General features: G+C 37.9%; 1 pseudogene; it reads left to right on the top strand.

Annotated features, from left to right (window-relative positions):
* The first annotated feature begins 4,839 nt into the window (after positions 1-4,839).
* LOC141494119 (putative DBH-like monooxygenase protein 2) lies at positions 4,840-8,500 on the top strand (annotated as a pseudogene).
* The last annotated feature ends 342 nt before the right edge of the window (positions 8,501-8,842 follow it).

Here is an 8,842-nt window from a genome sequence, read left to right as displayed (position 1 = left end):
TAAAGATATTTATTCACCTGTGTGTATGTGTGTCTCTGTCTCTGTATGTGAGTGTTTGTGTGTGTGTGTGTGTGTGTGTGTATGTGTGTGTTTAAAACAGACAGAAACAAAGAGAGACAGAAACTAAGACAGAGCAGCTGGGAGAGGCAGGGTGACAGACAGAGAAATAGGGAGACAGGGAGATTAAGAGGCAGAAAGAGAGAGAAATAGCCCAGTGATAGAAAGAAAACAATTTTAATTGTACTTGGGAAGAGTCATAAGATCATAGATTTAGACCAAAAGATATGTTGGAGAACATCTAATTTAACCCTCTTCATTTTGCAGATGAAGAAATTGAAGCCCAGAGAGATTAAATGATTTGTCCAAGGTCACATAGGTGGATAAGTGATTGAGCCAGGATTTTAGCTCAGATCTACCGATTCCAAGCCCAGTGCCCATGCTATGTCTCCTGAGACAATCCTTTAGAAACAACTCTGTAATAATAATGCTTCCCTCCCCAAAGATACCTCCTATTCTCACATTATTATTCAGTCATTTTCAGTCTTCATAATTCTATTTGTTTTTTTTTTATTATTTTGCAAAGATACTGGAATAGTTTGCTATTTCCTTCTCCAATTCATTTTACAGTTATGGAAACTGAGGCAAATTGGATCAAGTGACATACAGCTAGGAAGCATATTTCAATTCAGGGTTTCCTGATTCCAGACTTATTGCTCTATTTATCATATCACCTACTTGCTTAATTACAAAGAAGGGAATTCGTTCACATAGTGAATAGTGCACATCTATTCTACAGAACAATTCTCATGTTCTATAGCACAATTCTCATCTCATCTTCATCTTTTTTTTTGCCACCTTCATATTTCACAGCTTATTCTTACTAGTTCATCTGGAATTTGTCAGTTTTTAAATTATAATAGTAATTGATTTCCAGAATATTTTTAGAATTACAAATCACTTTCCCCTATAAAAGTTTTGGGAGGCAAGAATTATTGCTTCCTCTTCCCATTTTATGGATAGGTTAGACTCAGAGAGAAATATAAAGATTAGAGTTAGAAAAAGTTCTTTATGATCACTGAATTATAGGATTTCACAATTAGAAGAGACTTCAGCCTCAGTCTAACTTCATCCCTGTACTGTTATAACATATCCAACCAAAGGTTCTTCAATATTTGCTAGAGATCCTAAGTCCTTCTTCTGGAAGTCCTTCCCATCTTTGGACAGCTCCACTAGTAAGAAAGTTTTGCCTGATATCAATCTGAATTTAGCTCTTTTCTTGTATAAGTGAGGAAATTATGTTGCCCCAAGATCAAAAAAGTAGAGTCAGAATTTGATTCCAAGTCTTCTAATTAGAGCCCCAATGTATTTTCATTACATCACTGCATTTAGCAAGAAAACCTAAGGGGAGCCAGAGAAGTAACTTGAATGATTTACTTCTTCAGCAGGAAGGGAGGGAAGAGAGAGAGAGAGAGAAAAAATAAGAACCCACAACAATAATCTGAATCCTTGACCATCTGGACAAAAGCTATAGAAGAGTAGAAAACTGAAAACCTCATTTTAGGAAGCATGTTCTAGACTACTGGATGTCACATTTTAGGGTTTAGGGGTTAATATCTTTATTGAGAAATGGGAAGTTAAAACAATATCATATGGGAGGAGGGCTTTGGAGGGGAGGTACTTAGTTTTGATCCCTTCTTTGTTCTCTCCTTAATCTCAGGCAGAGATTATAATCACTGTGTCTCCTAGTCTGGTTTCTCCTCCCCTCTCAATACCTGTTATCTTCCTTCTCTGTTTTACTGGTTGTCAAGGTCACAACTGCCCCAGCCTACTCTTCCTTCTCTTCTTGGTAATTTTTCCTAGTATCTGAGATTCTACCACCTCTTCAAGACTGATAATTCACCAAAGGCCAGGACTTTGATTTTCTCATTAGATTTCCCTCAGGTGGGATAGGGTAGGGTCCAAATTTCCTCCCTCCTCTGAATACCTTGCTTCACAAGAGAATCCTCAGAATTCACTCCCAACCTCACAGGGCATGTCTCTTTAGATCAGAAATTCTTAATTTTTTCCTGTTTCATAGGTCCCTTTTGTGGTCTGGAAGTTTATGGACCTCTTCTCAGAATAATGTTTTTAAATGCATAAAAATAAATTACATAGGATTTAAAAGGAAATAAGTTATAGTGAAACTCAATTAGAGGCTTTTGCCTTACCTGTTTATTATAGTGTACACAGCCATTTATTCCCTCCAATCCAATATGTAGAACTTTGGAGAACTCATTTCTAGTCATGCATGACCAATGGAAATTCTTCTAATTTACTGAAAGGGAACTAGAAGAGCTGATGACTCAAGCATTAATGAGTTTGAGCTGAGTTAGCTTAAAATTGCATTAATGAGTTAGTTAAATTAGCTTACAAAAGGGACAATGCTGATCTCTGGGCGTCTTTCATTCTTGACAATGAGTGAGTAGAACCTCTGGGAGCTGTAGGCAGGAAATATGAACTTCCATGTGTCTGCTTCTTTTTCTTTTAGGTTGATTTTTGATCTTAACTAAATAAATATTTTGAGAAGGGTTCAAGTGACCAGAAGATCCATCAGAAGTCCCATTGGCAACTGGAATAGGTTATGATAGTCCATAAGAACCATCGTGGTCAAAAATGCTTGCAATGGGAGGTAAAAAGGCAATTTCCTAGCTTCAGAACTGCTTTGTATCATGATCCCTCACGGGGGAGAGAAGAGTTTGTTGTGGATTCTAGAAAGGAAAATCCTAAGTGTTCAGTAGAGAGCTCTGCCTAAGAAAGTCTCATAAAGACTACATAAGGTATAAAGAGATTTCTGAAACCAGGATTCAGGAAGCACTCCTTGGCTACAAATTTTCTTTCCATATTTGCCTAACCATGCTTTATATTTTGAGAATAAGCTCATTCTATAAGGAATTTCTTTGTGTATCAGAGTACCACAATAGAGCAGAGTTTTTTGGAAATTAATATTCTTAGTAAACCTTTGCAGCAAACTCCTTTTTATAGAGCAAATCAAATTCTACTGGTTGATTGATAATGGAGGGCATACCAGATAGGGGCTCATGAACACTAAGCCCTCAGGGTGATCCCTAGAACCATGGGAAGAGCAATTGTCAGACATTCTCTAGTGACTCTATCTCTCATGCAAGTGAGGAGATTGGGAGAGTGGGCTGATATTCAGTACTACTTAGCTATTCAGTATCACATATCTATTCCTCATTATGTATATGTACATGTATGTATGCTATGACTCTGTAATGTGATTGTCATATAGTATTGTATGATTATCTGGTCATGTTTCAGATACACCAATTAAAATGTAAATTCCTTGGGTCCAGGAAAAAATATTCTAATGAAAAATTGCATTTTACCTAGAATATACATACACACTTTTCAGTTCTGCTCTCTAAGGTTGTGACAGTCTCTCTTCCTCTCCTAGTGCTATCAGTGGCATATCCTGTGAGAAATCAATTCTTTTTCTTTAATGGCGTGATCAAGTCTGCTACTTTATGTTTTTCCTGTTTACATATTGATTTCATCCTCTTTCTCTTGAGAATTTCTTTTACCGTGGCCTTAGAATAATAATAATACCAAGACCTAGATTTCACACTCTGTAACTGTGTCTTTGTTGACATGTCACTCCTAACCCTTAATCACTTTTAAACACGTTTTGTCCTCTTTTAAATGGGAATAATGCTGATGCTCTTCCTCCTAGGGTCATTATGAAGAAAACACTTCCAATTTTTTTCTTTACTCTTTTTTCTTTTTTAAATTTCACTATTTTCATTTTTCTCTTTGTATTTCTAGTACCTGGCACAGTGTCTGACATTTAGTGCTCTCTTAATTAATACTTAATGAATTCAGATATGAGACACAAAGAGATATATAAATATAAGCTATTCTTACCATCATCTCTTCTATTTTTCTAGGTCTACATTTCCTTTCCCAGCTCTTACAACATCTCTGGAATCACCTAGAACATTAACAAGTTAAACAACAAGTCCAGGATCAAGCAACCAGTTTGTATCAGAGATGATCTTTAAAATGAAGGCATCTTGACCCTGAGGTTCTTATACTACTACTACTTCACGTTTCCTTTCTAGGGAGACAGAATCATAGCATATTAGAATTAAAAGATGACATTAGAAATCAAATTTAAGCTCATGTTTAGTCTCCTCTTAGATATGACTGACAAAAGGTCATGTTGACAACGTTCAGTCACTTCCAGTAAAGGAATGACTAGTACTGGCCAGTGAGTTTTCCTACTATTGAGCTGAAATTTTTCTCTTTGCATCTTCCACCCATAGATCCGAGTTGATTTCTAACACTACACAGCATCTTAGAAAAGTTCAGAGATCACCCAAAGATGATTAGAATAAATATAAGCCTTTCCCACATTAATCCTTTAAATATTTGCTGACAAGTATTATCCCTTAACTCTTCTCTCTCTCTTTTTTTTTTGCAAGGCAATGGGGTTAAGTGGCTTGCCCAAGGCCACACAGCTAAGTAATTATTAAGTGTCTGAGGCCAGATTTGAACTCAGGTACTCCTAACTCCACGGCTGGTGCTCTATCCACTTTGCCACCTAGCTGCCCCCAACTCTTCCCTTTTTCAGGCTAAATATCCAGAGTTTCTTCAACTGAGTCTCATATTGCATGGTTTATTATAAGAATCAAATGGAGAGTAGTGGTGGTTGAATGAGTGGAGACAACAAGGCTATCCCTGGGACAATCTTAGCTCTTAAAATCAAAGAACTTGAATTTGAATTCACATACAGACTGAAGGATGCTGATGCATTCTCTCTGTCTTTTGGGGCAGTGAGTGATGCAGGCCTGCTGTGGGCTGCCAGATGGGAGGTAAAGCAGCTAGATTTCAGATGGATGGGGTTGGGCTAGATTATGTCTATTATCCTTTCTAGTCTAAATCTCATGATCCTTCTCTGCTCAGATTAAAGATATGACACTTTTCTTGCCCATTTTTGTCTCTTCCCCCACCTGGTGACAAGATGCTTATCTCTGGTTCTTACAAAAAGGAACCTCTGTTAACATCTAGGGCTAATGACAGATGCCCCAAACTCTAGAAGAAATGACCTGTGTCTTTCTCTTCAGTCTCTCCATGTTCTTTGTCTTGTTTATCCCAATTTCCAGCGTTATTCTTAGCCCTAAAGCCCCCTTGAGCTTCTGCAGATTTTTGGACCCCTCTAATTTTATGTTCCTACACTGGGGCTTTGACATTAAGACTGAAATTATCACCTTTGAATTACAGGTGAAGACAACTGACTGGGTGGGCCTTGATGTCGCTAATCACTACACTACACCAGCATGGGGGCTGACCTAGTGGTTGGCAGTGTCCCACTTGATGGCAACATGTACTTTTCTGTGAGTATGCAGACATTCCCAGGCCTCCTGAGTTCAAATCCAATGATCTTTCTACAATTCCATAATGACCCTTTCCATCCTATCTTTCTCCCACTATGGATGCATTTATGCATGTTATCTCTGTGGATGTGTATTTTTTTTCTCTCAACCTTTTTCTCCTCTCCCTTCTGCTATTTTTTCTCCTATTCTAATTGCACTTGCTTTGACATTTTTGCTTTCATTCTCTCTCTCTCAATTTCTCAGACTTCCTTCTTTGTTCTCTTCTCATAGCAACTTACTTCCTTGAGAGAGGTTTAAGAGCCCAACTTCCATGCTTTCTTCTGCTGTCTCTGTAAGAGACATATTCCTAGTCTGAATGAGTCTGATGCTTGATAGTAATGCTCTTAAATTGAACTCCCTGTTCTGTCACTGCCCTTTCTCTTCCTGGCTCTCCTCATCACAGGACCAACATGTTCTGGATGATGACACCTTGGAGGAGGATGGGAACCAGGATGTCAAGCTGTTATCTCTGACAGAGGATGCTGTCTATACTACCATGCATTTCTCCTGGCCCTTCCACTCTTGTGATCTCCATGACCAGGACATAACAGTAATGGAGAGAAATAGGAAGGGAAAAATAGACAGAGAGATGGTTGGGGGGGGAGGATAAATCCACCCTCAGCTAATTGGTCTTCTTTAACACACTCCATACTCTACCAGTTCCCAAACTGGGACATACTCTATAGATTATGAGTTCAAATAATTCCCTAAACTTGAGGCATCCACTGGGTATGTTTAAGTGAGTTGTTGGCTTGCTATATGTCTATTAATTTGTTTTTATGGATTTGTCATTTTTCAGTTTTGTTCAGCTCTTCATGACCCCTTTTGGGGCTTTCTTGACAGAGATACTGGAGTTGTTTGTCATTTCTTTTTCTAGTTCATTTTATAGATGAAAAACTTGAGGCAAATAGCGTTGATGACTTGCTTACAGTCACATAGCAAGTTTAAAGTCAAATATGAACTCAGGAAGGGGAGCCTTTCTGATTCCAGATCCAGGGTTCTAGACACTGTGCCACTTTATTGTCCCCACCCTACACCACCCCATATGTGAGTATAATGAATGTAAAAGGATGGTCATGTATTTCTATGCAAAGAGGAGGTATACATACATGTATATATATATGTATATATATATATATATATATATGAATGTGACTTTACAATATCTTACAGTTTTGCATGTTTATATTTATGCTTTGGTCTGAGAATGTTTATGTGTATATGAGTGTGATTATATGCATATTGGGGTAGATAGATAACTTTACATATATAATTCTGTATGATTAGAAATTAAGTTCTGATATATGTGGGGAGGGTGTGTTTGAGTGAATGTTTATCTATCTAATTTATTTATCTACATATAGAGGTGGATATGTGGGAAGTGAGTGGCTTGGGGTTGGAGTCAGGAAGACCTGAGTTTAATTATGACCTCAGACACTTACTAGCTGTGTGAACCTGGGCAAATCATTTAAACCTTTGTGATTCAGATTCATCTTTTGTAAAAATAAGTTGGAAAAGGAGATGAAAAGCCATTCCAGTATCTTTGTCAAATTGGGTCATGAAGAGTCAACAAGACTATATATATGCTATATGCTCTATAGACATGATATATATATATATATATATATATATACATATACATATTCACACAAAGGTTTGTATGTGTATAAAGGTGAATGTTAATATATGTACATGTGAAATTAGATACATAGGTTTGCATATATTTGTTTATATATGATTAGGTACATGAGTTCAATGATATATGAAATGAAATTGTATAAAGGTTTTTATATATATGACTGTGTGTATACATGTATGTGTGCATATGTGTGTGTTGTGTGTCTGTGATATGTGATATGTGCTGATTTGTGAAAGAAAGTTAATTTGACCCTTCTTGATTTCCTCTGTTCCTAGGAAGACACTATCTGAGTCCTGGTGGCCTATGGGTGAAAGACACCATACAACTAGAAAGAGATAGAACCTTTGTTAAGTCTGTCTTCCTGCTGCAAATTATTCACCCTGATGATCTCACCACCCCAGAAATCACTTACATACATGACTTGGAGATATGTGATGTGAAATCCTCTCCCCCTTGATCTCCAGGCATTTATCAACTTGTTCCTTCCAACCACTAGGTCCTCAGCTACCAATCTTTCAGTTCATTTATCTTTTAGTTCCTTGCTATTAGAACCCTCAATTTTCATACCCTTGGTCCTCTACTGCCAAAACTAAGATTATTTACTCTATGTCCTATAGGACTATAACACCATCCTTCATCATTAATTCTCTGAACTTCACAAGATCCCTTTCCTAGGGTTTAAATATAGAGTAGAGATGATGGCATGTGGGATAGGAGAGTGAGACATTGCAGTCTAGAGACTCTTTCTGAATTAACAGGACCAGACAGAGGTGGGGGAGGGGAAGCTTGGAGAAACTAGTGATTTTTCAGTCTCAGATGACTTGCCTTTTCTTATCCTTCCCCAGTCAGCTCCATTAATTCCTGCTGTTGACCACTTCACAAAAATCACAAGACTCAACTGCTGTCTTTGTGTCCTTCATATAGTTTCTTATCCCAGAAGATGATTCCACTTATATCTACACCTTTCTTCCTTTGCCCATTTGCCCAAGAAACATCATATCTATAAAGTGGGACTGAGAGTGAGCACTGTGGGCAGGGAGGGGATAGTTTGGGCCTTAAGTCTTGTGAAGAGGCATGTTCAAGGAAATGGTGCTATTTGGAGATAAGAGTATTAGGTGAGATCTCTTCACATCTCAAAGTTCTGAAAGTAGGGATGGGAAATACTTCCATATGGAAAGGGATAGCTCCTTCATTTTAATTTCTTTGTGTTTTGGTTTGGAGAGGTGGCAAATAGAAGAGCCAACACAGACCAACTATTTTCTAATTCCTTTTTTCCCTCATTTGTTCTAGTTTGAAGGAGAAAATGTGCATCACATCCTAGTTTATATTTGTGGCAATGCCAGTTCCACCCGCCACAGGCTTCAGTTATTGTGGTGGTGACCTTGCCTTTTCTCTCTGCTCCCAAGTCATCATAGGCTGGGCTTTTTGAGGCAAATAAGTCCAGGAAGAAGGAAAAGAACAAACAGCAACGGGAAGTAGTTAATTTGAGCATTGAATGATCAAAGATAAGTAAACTGAGGGTTGGAAAAGACAGAGACTAAAATGGGCTAAAAGATTGACAGCTGAGGACCTTGTGGTTGGGAGGAATGAGTTGATAAATGACTGTAGAACAGGACATGTCAGCTTAAGGACTGGTATATAGATATGTAGGATCTTGGGGAGGAACTGAGGCTGACCCACTAATAGATGGAGAATTGGAGGGACTGATTGTCCAAACAGTCAAGGAACCAGAAGACTAGATAAATGATCAGACTGTTAAGTTTTGAGGATT

The sequence above is a fragment of the Macrotis lagotis genome, chromosome 7, assembly GCF_037893015.1.
Source record: "Macrotis lagotis isolate mMagLag1 chromosome 7, bilby.v1.9.chrom.fasta, whole genome shotgun sequence".
Taxonomy (NCBI): Eukaryota; Metazoa; Chordata; class Mammalia; order Peramelemorphia; family Peramelidae; genus Macrotis; species Macrotis lagotis.
Note: the sequence above shows the minus strand (reverse complement) of the source record. Positions and strands in the feature narration are given on the sequence as shown.